Source organism: Miscanthus floridulus, chromosome 19 (assembly GCF_019320115.1).
Source record: "Miscanthus floridulus cultivar M001 chromosome 19, ASM1932011v1, whole genome shotgun sequence".
Classification (NCBI taxonomy): Eukaryota; Viridiplantae; Streptophyta; class Magnoliopsida; order Poales; family Poaceae; genus Miscanthus; species Miscanthus floridulus.
Window position 1 is genome coordinate 97,148,656 of NC_089598.1, and position 14,943 is coordinate 97,163,598.

Consider the following 14,943-nt stretch of genomic DNA (forward strand, 5'->3'; position numbering starts at 1 on the left):
TACATTATATGGAATATGAGCTGATGATCAAGAACTTGTGAGAAACTTGGCATCATTAGCAGCTGCCCCTACATTACCATCTCCTCTCTTCTCTGTTATGATGCCTTGATGCTCCAAGTTTAAGATCAGATGATGATTGACATGTTTCTGAGGCCTCTACCACTGCTACTACTCTTTTTTTGATATATTGTTGTTTTATAGGACTACTTTGGTTTATAGCCCTTTTTTATTTCTTATACCTTCTCGCATACCTAAAGCACACTTTCTTGCATCTATTAGAACAAAGCGCGAAATAATGTCGTGGACACCAGATAGTGCAGCCCGATGCCTCGAGCATGATGAGCACCCAACCTATGAGCAAGCACTAGAGGACCAGCTAACTCAGGAGCAGTTCGATAACGAGTTAGAAAAGGATCTAGAAGTGATGCTTACTCAGGAGCAGTGTGACGAGGAGGAAGGGGGAGCAGAAGGAAGAGCAAGAGAGGCTGCTGGAGGTGAAGAAGAAGAGGATGATGATAATGATGACTCAGAAGAGGGATATGAAAGTCCCAAGGATCCTTTTCCACTTGAAGCCAGAAGGAGGCCAACGGAGGAAGATTTGGACAAGGATTTTGACCCGAACGAGGAGGTAGGGAAAAAGCCTTAGCTTGTAAATTTTGCTAAAGCTTTGGCTGTGTTACCTCTGCTAACACTTTGACCTGACGTATATACAGGTCCCTCCTAAAACTCGAAAAAGACGACATCGATGTCCATGACATCTCGCTGGACAAGACGGAGTAGAGGAAAGGAGAGCAGAGGCAACAGTCATAGAGACGGATCATGATGCCTCTGCTCCACAACCTAAAGACACAACCATGACTACCAAGCCTAAGAGGAAACAAGGGGATAGAAAAGGAAATCTATATCCCGATAAGGCATGCTATGTGATAATGGAGGTCGGGCCAGCAGGGGAGGTCCTTGAGCTGAAGGAATTAAGAAGATGATTCTGTAATGCGATCGGGACCCTAGTAAGAGATAAATTGAACCCTGCAATCCCTAACTAGAAAGAGGTACCAGAGAACACAAAGAATGCACTATGGGATAGGCAGCTGAAGCTCAATTTTAGATTTCTAGAGGATAAGCACGAATTGGTAAAAAAATACTATCAGGATGATGGGAGAGTCATTCCGACGTTAGAGGTTGGAGCTCAACATGAAGTATATCCAAAAGGGGTTAACTCCCTTCAACGAGTTCGGCAAATAGTTAATGGGAGGAGCTCGTGGCTCAGAAGACTTCACCTGAGGCATTGGAGCTCAGTGCCCGTAACACCGAGCTGGCGAAGAGGAACAAACACCACCATCATCTAGGCCTTGGTGGCTACTATGCCAAAGAAGAATAGTTTAGGAAGATGGACGAAGAGGCTGCAGTTGCTGGGAATATCGATGTGACGAATTTGAAGGTACGCTCAAGGAACTGGATATATGCGATGAGTACTGAATCATCCAGCAGTAATCTTAAGTTTGATAAGCCGTAGACCCAAGAGATGGTATTAAGGATACTGAAATATGCTGAAGACAAGGAGAAGGGCTCATTCAATCCTTCCAGAGAGAGGGACGAACTTAGCCTTGGCTTGGGAAACAAGGAGCACATAGGCCGCACTAGGGGGCTAAGGAAATGGATGACCTGGAAGTAAGGATTCGAATAGGACAGGCGCATGTACAAGAAACATGCCCGAGACCGGGAGACTAGTCTTGAGCTCCAGGTGAAGGCTCTAGTTGCAAAGGCGCTGGAGGAGCAAGGACTGTCTACGGAGCCACGGATATTAGTGACGCCGCCGGGAGAACTGGCATTAGTTGGTAGTCCTCCGAAAGTTCCTAGCAGCCAAGGTTCCACTGCAGCCACAACCCCAGTCAATCGCATACGGGAACCAACTAGTTGCACCTTGATGTTTCTCAGCGGCCGGCAGTACACTATGATGGAGGTGGCAACGGGTGTGGCACATCCACCTAGTGGCTTACACCAAAATAATAAGATACCGCCAGACTACACTAGGGTCGAGGTGCATATAGTGAAGCCCGAGTTCATGCAGTGGATGATAGACTACGCAACTCCCGAGGGGCTGGTGTTACTCAGAGACGTTATGGGGCAGTTCATCCTCTGGCACAAATGGGACATTATATTGACTGCTTCTTTGCCGCCTCCCCCTCTCCCGAATTTGGAGCGAGTTGTTGAGGTCGAGGAGATATTTTCACCGTCTTGTGACCTCCACATTCCTGAGATGCCACATTCTTCCCCGCCTCCTAGCGAGCATGTGCCTGATGAGACGCCTCAACCTTCTCTAGCTTGTACCGAGCAAGTGCATGATGAGATGCCACAGTCTTCTCAACAAGCACAACCGATACATGAACAATGAGTGCCTCCTGAAGAAGGTGATGCACAAGAAGATGAGGACGTGCCTGAATGGGAACTTTGAAAGAAGATTCCAATCAACATAAGGCCAGTTTATGTTCCAATCAAAGATGTCTCGTCGGTGTCCAAGTGGTATTCCCATGACCAGTTCAAGCCTGAGAACCAAGTTAAAAAAGTCCCATCATGGGGTTCTGAGGAGGTCGTCACTAGCAAACTCCACCAAATTGCAAAGCAGTATCCAAATGTTGATGCCATCGAATGGTCAAAGGATTGCCCGAAAACATATGAAAGAGGCAAGCCCTTCCTACCAAACTAGGACATCTAGCGCCTACCACTTGGAATGAGAAGGTTCCATGATTGGTACTTGCGTGTTCTCTCAACGAGCATAGATATCATATAAGCATGCTTCCCCACCGGCACATTTGGAAGCCCAGCCGGGAAAATTGTCTTTGACTTCAATGACATGCACACATGCTTTCACCTAGGAGAAATGGAGATGAATCTAATTCGCACGTGGTGCCTGTAAGTCCTTGTCCTCCCGATATGATATGAATGTAATCTTTGAATTTTGTTGTAACTAACCCACGCCTCGATTTATAGAATGCAAGTGCACATTGTCAAACAAATGCCAAGTGTGAAAGCCGGGTATGTAGACCCTCAAGCTATAGCCCAAACAAATTTTAATTACCCTAAACGGTGGACACTGGATGCCAAAGAGCTAGCTGCTGCAAAGACTCTTCGGGAGAAAGAGCGCATCCGTACGGCGAAACTAAGGGAAGAGTCCCTTAAGGTTGCGGCATACATTGCCATGGCTTTCAAAAATCTCCAACAACACTCTACTATATGGCTACCATACAACTTCGAGTAAGTTCAACTCTATACTTAAAGCTTTGTTCGATATATTTTATTCGATGCAAAAGAGCTTATCTAGTTCTATGATTAAATCCATGCAGCAACCACTGGATTTGTATAGTCGTCGATGTCGGGAGGAGCATGTCATGGGTCTTTGATTCATTAGATAAGGACACGGTGACATACAAAGACTTCATATCGATTCTCAAGATGTATACATATCGACAATCCTCATTAGCTTATATGTTTGTATACATACTTGTAACGTTTACTTTTGGATACTAACAAGTTGCATTTGCTAAAATAATTCGAACAGGGCATTTAGGTTCTATGTCACTAATCATCATGGAAGGCATGATCCAGCAAGGAAGGAAAAGCTGGCTATAAAAATACTATGTGCGGTAAGTGTAACTTACTTCTTCAGTACTCCGTTATATGGCTGTCAAAAGCATTACTTAACATTTTTATATGCAAAACACACAGTGCCCCAAGCAGAGGCTTGGGAGTGTACATTGTGGATACTATATATGTTCTATGATGAGTAACACAGGTGCCTACAGGAGACACCCCTTAAGGGTAAGTTTGAATCTCTTCACTCGTAGTATAAAAACTTCGTACATGGTATGAAATACTAAACCGAAACTTGTTCTCTTGTAGTGGAGAGAAGAGAAATGAATGAAAAGAGACCCATACAAGGATGACCAACTCTTAGAGCTCATCGGCGACCTTTGCAACTTCATATTGGATCAGATTGTACACGTCAGAGGCGCCTACCATGACCGAGAGTCTGAGTTAGGTATAAATCCTCAGTACCAACACCTTCGTAAGACTGAAAGGCTAACTCTAGGACGTTGATAAGAATGTGTATGGAATTTGTATATTTAATGATGGGTTGTATATATTCTTATGAATTGGACGTGTAATTGTAGTTTATATAATACTCTTGTGCTTGTAGTCGCGGTCACGGGGCGTTCGGCAACACGAACGTGGTTTGGAACGTTGGTCGCGGGGCGTTCGGCAACGCGAACGCGGTTTGAAACGTTGGTCGCGGGGCGTTCGGCAACGCGAACGCGGTTCGAAACGTTGGTCGCGGGACGTTCGGCAACGTGATTTTGAATTATAAATTTGATTTTTTTTGTGGGAAAACGCACTGTAGGGGCGGTTCTAGATTGAACCGCCCCTACAAATACCTGTTTGTAGGGGCAGCTGGTACTACAGCCGCCCCTACAAATCGATTTATAGGGGCGGCCTGGGAACCGCCCCTACAAATACATGATTTGTAGAGACGGTTCGGTAGGGGCGGCTGGCCAAACCGCCCCTACAAATGGTTACGAGCTGCCCCAAAAAATCGATTATGTAGTAGTGTCCATTGGAAAACAATGCTCGATCTTGATGCTGCAGTGTTCTTTCATAAATGGTCCATTTCTGTATATATGATCCAACTATGTGATCCATTGAAATCTTTCATTTCTTTAAAGGTTTTAGAATAACTCCTGAAAAAATTAAATTATAATAAAAGTCTGATGCAATGGTTTTGGCAACTTTTGCTTCATTTATACTTCCAGGAGACACTACTACAGACAACATTTTCACCGTGGGTCGGTAACATTTTTGCTATTTGTTTTGGCCCGATTTGTGATTCCTGGAAATGATTATCACCGCCGGTTGGTAAAAGAACTGGCTGTGATGACCATGGTTACCACCTCCCACATTCACCACGGGTTTGTAAGCCCCATCACAGCCGGTTGGAACCGGCTGTGATGGGGCTTACAAACCGGTGGTGATGAATATTACGTAGTACTTAGAACTCTATCCACCATCTGCATCTCAAATTATTTTTCTGGAAGCTTTAGGTGTTATCGAATGTGTTTTTATGTCAACTGCAACTCGGGGGATTTAATTTTCATCTGATTTTCATGTTTACCTTGAAGGGGTTTGTATGGCTGGAAGCGAGTTCATAGCTAGGGGTAAAAAATCAGCAGACATATCTATATATGTTCCTTTAGGAATTTTGTATAATCTGAAAATGAAGGTTGTGAGAACCTTTACGCTACTAGTTGGAAGATATTAATATACACTCTCAACCTGTCCATGAATATGTACATAAAGGATTATATATAATTCAAACTATTCTATCTATATTTGACCAAGAGCGTAATAGGTCAATTATGAAACATATTTTCAAAATTAATTTCTATGGTGTAGTAGGTGTCGATGCTCTTTTCACTTCTCTAGAAACTTGATTAAACTTAGGATAGTTTGACATATCAGAATATTAGATGAAAAGGATCATTGATAGTATAAGCCGACCTAACCACTAAATTAAATGAAAAGGGTCATTGATAGGATACTGTGCAAGTGCTCATTCACTCTGTTCGTTTGGGCTTGTTTGGCTGATAAGTCATGGCTGAAAGTACTGTTGACTGATTTAGTGTGAGAGAAAAATATTATTCATTGACTGAAAAAATACGGCTTATAAGTCAAACAAAACCAAACGAACAGGGCGATGGTTGGAACTCACGTAAGCTCCTCTCTGATGTTGTGCTTCATCCCCAGACAGAAGACCCTATGATGGGAGCAAAACAACTGCTCTGTTCGCTTGGCTGATAAGACATGACTGAAAGTATTGTTGACTGATTTGTTGTGAGAGAAAAGTATTGTTCGTTGGCTGAAAAAATACGGTTTATAAGCCAAGTGAAAGTGAACAGGACAGCTGCTTCTCCATGGCAACATGTCTCCTGCACCTTTGCATATCCCAGTACCTTCCATTCCATACAGTGTGTCGACGAAGGCAACAGTTTCTCCAAAATTTTGTGGTTGATGGATCAACATGGTCTGAGACAGGCCAAAAAAGAGAGGATGTGCAAAGCGCATGTGTTTTTTTAATCTAATCAATATAAACCACTGTGGAGATTTCCCCACAGTATTTTGGGATAAAAAAAAGAGTATCGCTAAATAACACTCGGGTGTTTGGTCACCTCTCAACACACGAATTCTTGGCCACACGATCTGACTGTGTCAGCTGCGCCCGTACGGCTTTGGCTCCCATCTCCGCCTCAGGCGACGGCGCCGCGTGCAGCTCCCCCGGCCGGATAGCAACAGGCAGCCAGGCCGGCCCTCCACCGCCGCCCCAGGCCGGATCTACGCCGCAGCCCCCGCCGAGCCCAGGCAGGACCTCCGCCGCTGCCCCTGTGTCGCCCCAGGCCAGCCCTCCGCCACCGCCGCAAGGCCGGCCGCGGCTCCCCAGGCCGAGCCCGCGCGCCGCCGGCCCTGACCGGCACCAATAGGCCCCCACGGCATGATGCTTGCTCTGCTCGGCAATTTGTCTAAAGAATTTGTAATTTTTTTCTGAAATTTGTTTACAATTTGTGAACAATTTAACATATGTCTATCTGATATCTACAATTCGTAGAAATAATTTATATTTTTTTCTGAAACATTTGGCATCTATTTCTCTGAGATCTGCAGTCTCCTAAATTATATCACTCTGTTCAATAAATTACACTAAATAAATCAGTGTAATATAATAATAAGACAGTGTAATATAGTTAAAAGACAATATAAAAGCATGTAAAAAAAATCAGAGGTTTCTAAAACGCTCAGTCGTTGGTTAGACAGACTAAAGAAAAACATGGTCTGAGACTGCACCTTCAAGCATCAGTTTGCTGGTCCATATCACAAAACGTCAGGTTATGAGAACCTCGCATCTGGCATGAACTCCACTAACATTCTGTGAGTTGGGACATCCTCCAAAGAGTCTTCTAATGATGGGACTCGAGGAGGAGAAATGAGGATAGCATGGCCCTAGAGAGATGAGCCCAGCTTGCACCAACTCTGCAAGTACTGGTGCAAAAAGCCAAAAATGCAGATTAAATAAAGGCTAGCCACGTGGAGTCAGTTCATAATTAATACGCAGATCAAAATGGAGTACCGAAGAGCAGGGCAGACCAACAAGCATCACATGAATGAGGGAGCAAGACCGTTACACGATTCTCAGCCTGGTCGCTTGCTCGTAAACGATCGTAAATTTCTAGCCAGGAATTGTGTTTTTCTCTCACACCAAACTAGCCAGCAATAAATAATCCACGATACGATACGGCCTCCCAAACAGGCTATCTGTGTTTAAGATGCACTCCAGCATGTAGCGGCCCAAGCTGTAGTGCGTGTCACACCAAGGATTTGGCCATATATAGGGTACCTGGGTACGCCGCCCTAAAATTTTTGCATACAATTTGGTAAAATCTATTTAGCAATTGAGTAAATAATGGTAAATTTTACCTGTAATTAGGTATACAAGGACTAAATAATAAAATAGTTCAAATTAAAGCAGATCACAATATATGCCGCTCGTTTGGCCTATGGTTTCTATAGGACGTCAGCGAATGAGTGATATCACCTTTGTGCAATAAAACTAATGTCTGCAGCCAAGCTATTGAAATCGGTCTTGTTGCATTGAATCTTATTGTGACATTGGTTATTAAAATAGGAAGAGTATACTAATGTAGTATGGATGGATTGAGTCACTACAGCAGACGCATGCTTTGCCAAGTGCAATTGCACTCGATAAAGAAGGCTTTGCACTCGACAAAGCCTTTGCCGAGTGCTGCACTCGGCAAAGAGCTGTCGGTATATCCCCTCACGGCAAAGGCTTCTTTGCCGAGTGCCGCATATCGGGCACTCGGCAAAGGATTTTCCGAGTGCCACGACGGCACTCGGCAAAGAAAAGCCGCCGTGATGGCCAGGTCACGGTGACGGCCTCTTTGCCGAGTGCCACGTCGGCACTCGGCAAAGAAATGTATTTTTTTTAAAAAAAATGCTTTGCCGAGTGTCTGCATCTGGCACTCGGCAAAGCTTGTTTTCTTTTTTTTATATTTTCTTTGCCGAGTGCTGTAGGTAGACACTCGGCAAAGCAGTTTTTTTTATTTTCTTTGCCGAGTGCCTTGACTATGGCACTCGGCAAAGCTGGGAAGCTTAGTGTCCCAGATTCCCAGCTTTGCCGAGTGTCATATGACACTCGGCAAAGAAGTGAAAAATTCAATTTTGTTTGGTTTTTAGTCTTCCATCGTTGCAAACAAAATATACATATATATATATATATATATATATATATATATATATAACACAACTATATATCACACAAATATATATATAATACAAATGTATATCACAATCCACCACAAACACAAACATAGCATATAAGTATCACAATCTCGACTCCCTAGTCCAAAGTCCAAACACACAAGCATAGTTCACAAAGTTCACAAGTGCATTATATCACAACGGCTGCCATTTGAAGCTCACGGCGACGGTCCGGGTTGGGATGGCCCAAAGTGTGATCCCGGCGACCCTCCGAGATGGTTCGACGTCGTCCCCGATTGATGCTGCACAAAATAGAAGAGATTGCACGTGAGCGACAAGAGGAGATAAATATGCAAGATAAATATCCGCCACTACCACCACCACCACCACATCACCGCCATCACCAACACTTCACCACCAACACTTCACCACCACCACCACCATGAGCACCACAACACGGTGACCACCACCACCAACACCACACCACCACCACTAGGTTTCTCTAGGTTTCACTAGGTTTCTCTAAGTTTTAGCATAGAAAGTAAAACTTCGTACTTATACTCATTGGGATAGAATCAGGACGTTGTGGAGGTGGATCTGGAGCAAGCAGCGTCTGTGGGATCGCCCAACCTTGTTGCTGGCCAATTTGCTGCATGAACTTGATCATCTCGGCCATCTACCGCTGATCTTGCTCCCGCTGGGCCTCCAAAGCCTGTAGCCTTTGCGTATGGGCACGCTTGAGCTCGTGCTCGATGCTCGGAGCTGGTGGAGAGGAGGAGTAGAGGCCGTGTCAAGGACGCCGTCGCCAATCCAGAACCGCCCATGTTTCTTGCCTTGCCCCACCCTCATCATGAGTTGAGGATCAAGGCGCTCCTCGGTTCTCGGATCATAACCGGGCCCATGGACTGACCTTGCCGCCTCCGTGTATGAAGAGAGGCGGGTGTGGACGCTGGAGTTGGTGTACGCCTCAACCGGGGCATCTGGGTCATACTCGATGTCGGTCGTCGCCTTGCCCATGTGAGCCAGAGCATATGCCTTGAGTTGACCAACTGGCTGGCCACCGTGTGCATCCGACTACGAGAAAGACAACAACATGTGGTTAGAAATGATGTGGAATTGAGTGCAGCTAGATTAGAGCAATAGCGGAGACTTACATATGCCTTTGCATATTTGCTAAGGCTGCGGCTGCCCTGATGGTGAGGTACACCGGGCATCTGCAAACGCCTATCGCGGGCCTCCTCGTGCTTCTTCTACCAGTCTCCGTCCAACCAGTTGTCCACAATATATTCCCAGCAATCGGGGTGGGTGGCGCACCAGCTTGGAATCGCCTACAGGACATCAAGTAGACGACATGTCAGAAGATCAAATTAGGCATACTTAATCTCAAAAGAAATGAATATTCATGTTTTGTATTTACCTGTATGTACTGCTCCCTTGTTAGCTTTATCCGTCTTGCCTCCTCTTTGTTGACACGTCTGAGTAGGAACTTGGCATTGTAGTCTATGTGGGCCTGGATGCGGGACTCGTAGTGCAAGTCTGTGACACGCCTTTTATAGGAAGCGTAAGCCACCTGATACGCACTTTTCTCCTATCTCTCCTGGATTCTGAAGAAGTCCTGCATAAAGACACGAGTTATCCATTATTTTATTTCAAGAATGTCCAATGAATGCGAGGAATTGAGGAATGTAGTGCAAGAAAGACTTACTCACAACTCCCTAATCACCTGATCTGCCTTGTTTCTACAGCGGATGCCATTATGATCTGGAGCATCCTGCACGAGGGCATAGTGGTCGAACGTCCAGGCCCGCTCCCAATCCTGATCTCCTTTCCTAACCAGGCCAGGGAAGTGTTCCTTGCACAGAAGTCCTAGGATGCCATTCACATTGCGTGCCGGGGGCGCCTGGTCCACAAGCACCCAGTTCCTGCACATGTGGTCCACAATAGTTATTAGTTGTTATTATGATTTTTCAACATATCAAATGAAGAACATATGAAGTTACTTACTTATCGCCCTCGGGTGCAATCAGTGGGCGCCTCTCAACAGGTATCAGTCGCTTCGGGAGCTTTGCGGGACCTCTCTGGTAGGGCTTCGATGTACCAGAGGAAGTGGAACCCCCTACCGTCGCCGCCTCCTCGTCCTCCGTCGCTAGAACTGCCTCCTCGTCCTCCGTTCGTGGACCCCCGTCCCCGTCCACCGTGTGCTGAAGGTCGTCGTCGTGCATAGGGTCGCGTGAGGAGCTGTGCCCGTGGTCAGTCAACGGCTCCCACTTGGGCCTGCCTCTCGGCCTCCTCGGCCTCTCTGATGCCTCCACCTCCTCAGCCGCCGCCATGTCCCTCCGGTTGGCGTAAACTGAGGGGCAGCTCCTCCTAGTGGGTCCCATCACCTGCAATTAAAAAGAGTAAACCAGTAAGTACAGATAAACGAGACGTACTTAGTAAGAGATGCAAAATAAAGAAAATGTAATTACAAAATAACATAGTATTACATGTATTTCTAATATTCTTCATGATCGGGATTATCTGGACGATAGGTATCGTCATCACTATCAAGATTGTCCAAATCCTCAACAGCCTCATCCTCATCGTTGTCATTGCCTAGTCGTAGTCCGTCAAGCATTTCCAAGTCCTTCGGATCATGCACCTCATTTGCAGCGTCCTCGTCAACAACCCATTCCTCGTCTGCTTTCATTTCGATCTCTCCGGTTAAGTCTATCTCAAGCATCCCTGGTAGCCCCTCTTCTTGTTGATAGAACTCTCCGTCATGCGTGTTTGGGTTCAAGTTGTAATCATCAGGGTTTGAGCGAGGTAATCTACCGTGTGGTGATACCTTGTGCACAATATACCACCTTGAAGACGTGGGTCGGTTTTGCAAGCATATGGACAATAATAAACTTGTGTGGCTTGTTGAGCCACAATATAGACATCTTCTCCTGGATAGAAGAAATCCTATCGAGTTTCGACTATCCCAAGTTGATGGGACTTTCTCGATACTGTAGGATCAAACCACTGGCATTTGAATATGGCAAGATTAAGTGCTTTGGAACCACGGTAGTCGAGCTCGTATATTTCTTCAACTGTCCCATAATACTCCTCCTGATCAGTGCCCGGCGTAAAGACAGCACGTTTGCCGAGTGCTAACGGCCAGCACTCGGCAAAGGATGACGGAGGGGCCACCGACGTCGGCTGAGATATTTTGCCGAGGGTTATTCTTTGCCGAGTGTCTGACACTCGGCAAATAGGACGTTTGACGAGTGTCCCTCTTTGCCGAGTGTTTGACACTCGGCAAAGACGGCCTTTGCCGAGGGCCGGCTTTGCCGAGTGCGGCACTCGACAAACTGCCTCTTTGCCGAGTGCCCGTGTTTCGACACTTGGCAAAGCGCCGAGCACTCGGCAAAGAGCGCGTCTCCCGTAGTGAGTAATCTTATTTGCAGTTGTTCATAGTCTATTCTTCACAAAAAAAATGTTCTTCTTAGACAACATCACAAGGTGATCGAAAGCATTTGATCCTAACTTAGTGGATACCACCGGTGGCTATGGAAGGGCCAATTGCTAGAGCCCGAGCACCTAATATCAAGAACCCTTTTTCCCATTGGCCCATCAAAGATTACTGTTGCTGAGTTTGAGACTCAAGCATTGGCGGACTGAAGCCAACCACTGGCTCCTTCACCAGCTCTACCTTGCTCTCCCCTCCAAAAAAAAAGCTCTACCTTGCTTTACTGAACCAGGGCACCAGACAGCCGTCAGCCAAGTCACAACAGGGAACAGGCCATGTGGAGCAATGAAGCCAAGATCAACCTGCCTTGGATCTTGAATTGCAGACGCCTAAACAACCAAAAGTTTTTCATGACGGCCTGAGGCGCGCTACATATCTAGGAATGCAAGCGGCGAAGGTTCAGCCGCCAGCCCGCAACAACCTAGGATCTGAAATACTGCACCTCTGTAAGTCCCCATACCTCCCATGCCGATTGCAACTATTTAAGATACAAAAGATATATAGGACGCAAAGAATAATCTCTCCTATTGGTGCACACATAATCACCCCTTTCATGCGCTATTGCTCTCCATTGCTAATGTGGTGGAGCTTATATATCATAGAACTAGATAGAGAAGACAAAAACACATAAATGATGGCCATAGCCATACGTAGCTTTGTATATTTTGGTTCCAGTTCTTGGCTTTATTTACTCTAGTACAGGAGTACATTCGGCTCATGCATTATTGTATTAATTTTTTCTGGTACCATTTTAGCAGTTGGGTAAATAATGGTAAATTGTACCCTGTAATAATTAGGTATACAAGGACTAAATAATATAATAGTCCAAATTAAAGAAGATCACAATATATGTACTCGTTTGGTCTATGCTTTCTATAAGACGTGAAAGAATCAATAGTTTTGAGCATCTCAGCAAATGCGGGATCTCACATTTGTGCAATTAAACTAATGGCTGCAGCCGCACCATTCGCTGGTCTGAAACTTAGCTGACAACACTGCTCTGGCTGAATTGTTGTGAGAGAAAAACACTGTTCCGGCTGAAAAAACAAGTCGAACAAATCGAATATGGGGTAAGCCGAACGGGGCCTAAGTCTTCTTGCATAGAATCTGGTGCCATTGGTTATTAAAAATAGGATGTGTATACTAACGTAGCAAGGAAGATGGATTATTGAGTAATCTTATTTACAATTATCCATAGAGGATTCCTAAAAAAATGTTCATAGACTACAACACAAGGTGAAAGCATTTGATCCTAACTTGGACTACCTTGCGTGGCTATTTTTTGGAAAATGGAAAAATCCTGGCTCATGTCTTACAATGTTGTCAGCTTATTCGTTGACATTATTCGCTCACATTACAATGAGGACTACCTTCCGTGGTTATGCAAGGAACAATTACTAGAGCCCGAGCACCGCAACTAAATCTCACCTGATATATTATTATAAGGACTGAGTTACTTCGACCTAATGGAAGATCGAGCACCCCTTTTTCCATCAAGTGGCCCATCGAGGACTACTAGTGTGGAGTCCGAGACTCAAACAATGGCGGACAGGAAGCCAACCACAGGCTCCTGCTACTTCTGCTACGCACGGTTCACAATGTCTGCATGGGAACACGTCTACTGCACCTTTGGACAGCGGCGGATCCAGGAAATATTTCAGGGGGGCTGAACAACACTGCTGCTCAATCTTAAATCTTAGTCCCCCCTACACTATAGAACTTTGCCTAAAAAATCATGGGGGCTCCACAGGAGGTTCCACTGTTTCGGTATAGCCCCCTATACTATAGAACTTTATCTAAAAAATCATGGGGGCTCCACAGGAGGTTCCACTGTTTCGGTATGGGTAGGGGGGCTTGAGCCCCCCCCCCCCCCCCCCCCCAACCCCCCACCATTGGATCCGCCCCTGCCTTTTTTGGATATCTTGTACCTTCCATGCCGAGCTGTGTAGAGATGAAGGCAACAATTTCTCTAAACTTCGTGGTTGATGGAATGGATCAACATGGCCTGAAACTGCATCTACAAGAATTATGCTGGTGATAGGTAGCACAAGACGACAGTTGGCAGGTGATCAGAGATATATAAGGAGGGCATGGAGCATGGACCCAGAGCTAGTGGTGCAGATAATGCAGATTAAATTAAGGCTAGGCTCATGGAGTTGCCTCATCATACATAAATCAAAGTAGAAAGAAGTACAGGAAAGGAAAGTAGACCAGTAAGTGTAACATTACTCATTTACTCGTCTCTGTTTTGAGAAGTACTGCAGCCATCCAGCAACTAGCGCCCCAGGTCAACACCACCATGGCTCCCGTTCTCCTTCATCTCCATTCATCTCATAGGCGGTGCAGAGCATAGGTGGCCATCTTGGGTAAATCACCTCCCAAGGTAATTGAGGGAGCTAAAACGAAGAAGTTAGGAATTAAACAAGATTTCCTTTAATAAAATAATAGATTAAATCTAACCTTGAATTTTAAAAGTTGAAAACATACTTAATAGTAGTATGAACATGTAGATTACTTAATTACGAACCTAACGTAAGTTGAACAGATCAAATCGGAGTTAAAACGGAGAAGATATGGCCTAAAGAAGGTAGTGGCAGTTTTGTAAACACTATACCACAGCCTATCTACAGCGTCCTACAGTAGGTCGCTATAAGTTAGTACAGCGACCTACGGTAGGTCGCTATATACATATAGCGTCCGACTTGACGCGTGGGTATAAGTGGCGTCGCTATAAGTTATAGCGTCCGACCTTAATTATAGCGACCGACCGTTCGACGGTACGTTAAAGATATACTGACCGACTGTTCGACGCCAAGTACATACTTATAGCGACTATTGGTCAGACGCTATATATTATATAGCGTCCAACTATCTGACACTATCTGACACTATCATTAACCTCAAATTATTCATTAACCTCAGTATCAGTACTAATCATACAATCAATGAACCATATATAAAATCATCAATTCCATTTTGGACAATATGCACAATTATGACAATGAAGCTCATCATACCTCACAATTATATCATTATATCATATCCATAAGCTCAACTTGGAGAAACAAGTTACATAAGGCAGTTTGGCCATCAAGATAGAATAATGCATAGCTCATATATAGATGTTTGCA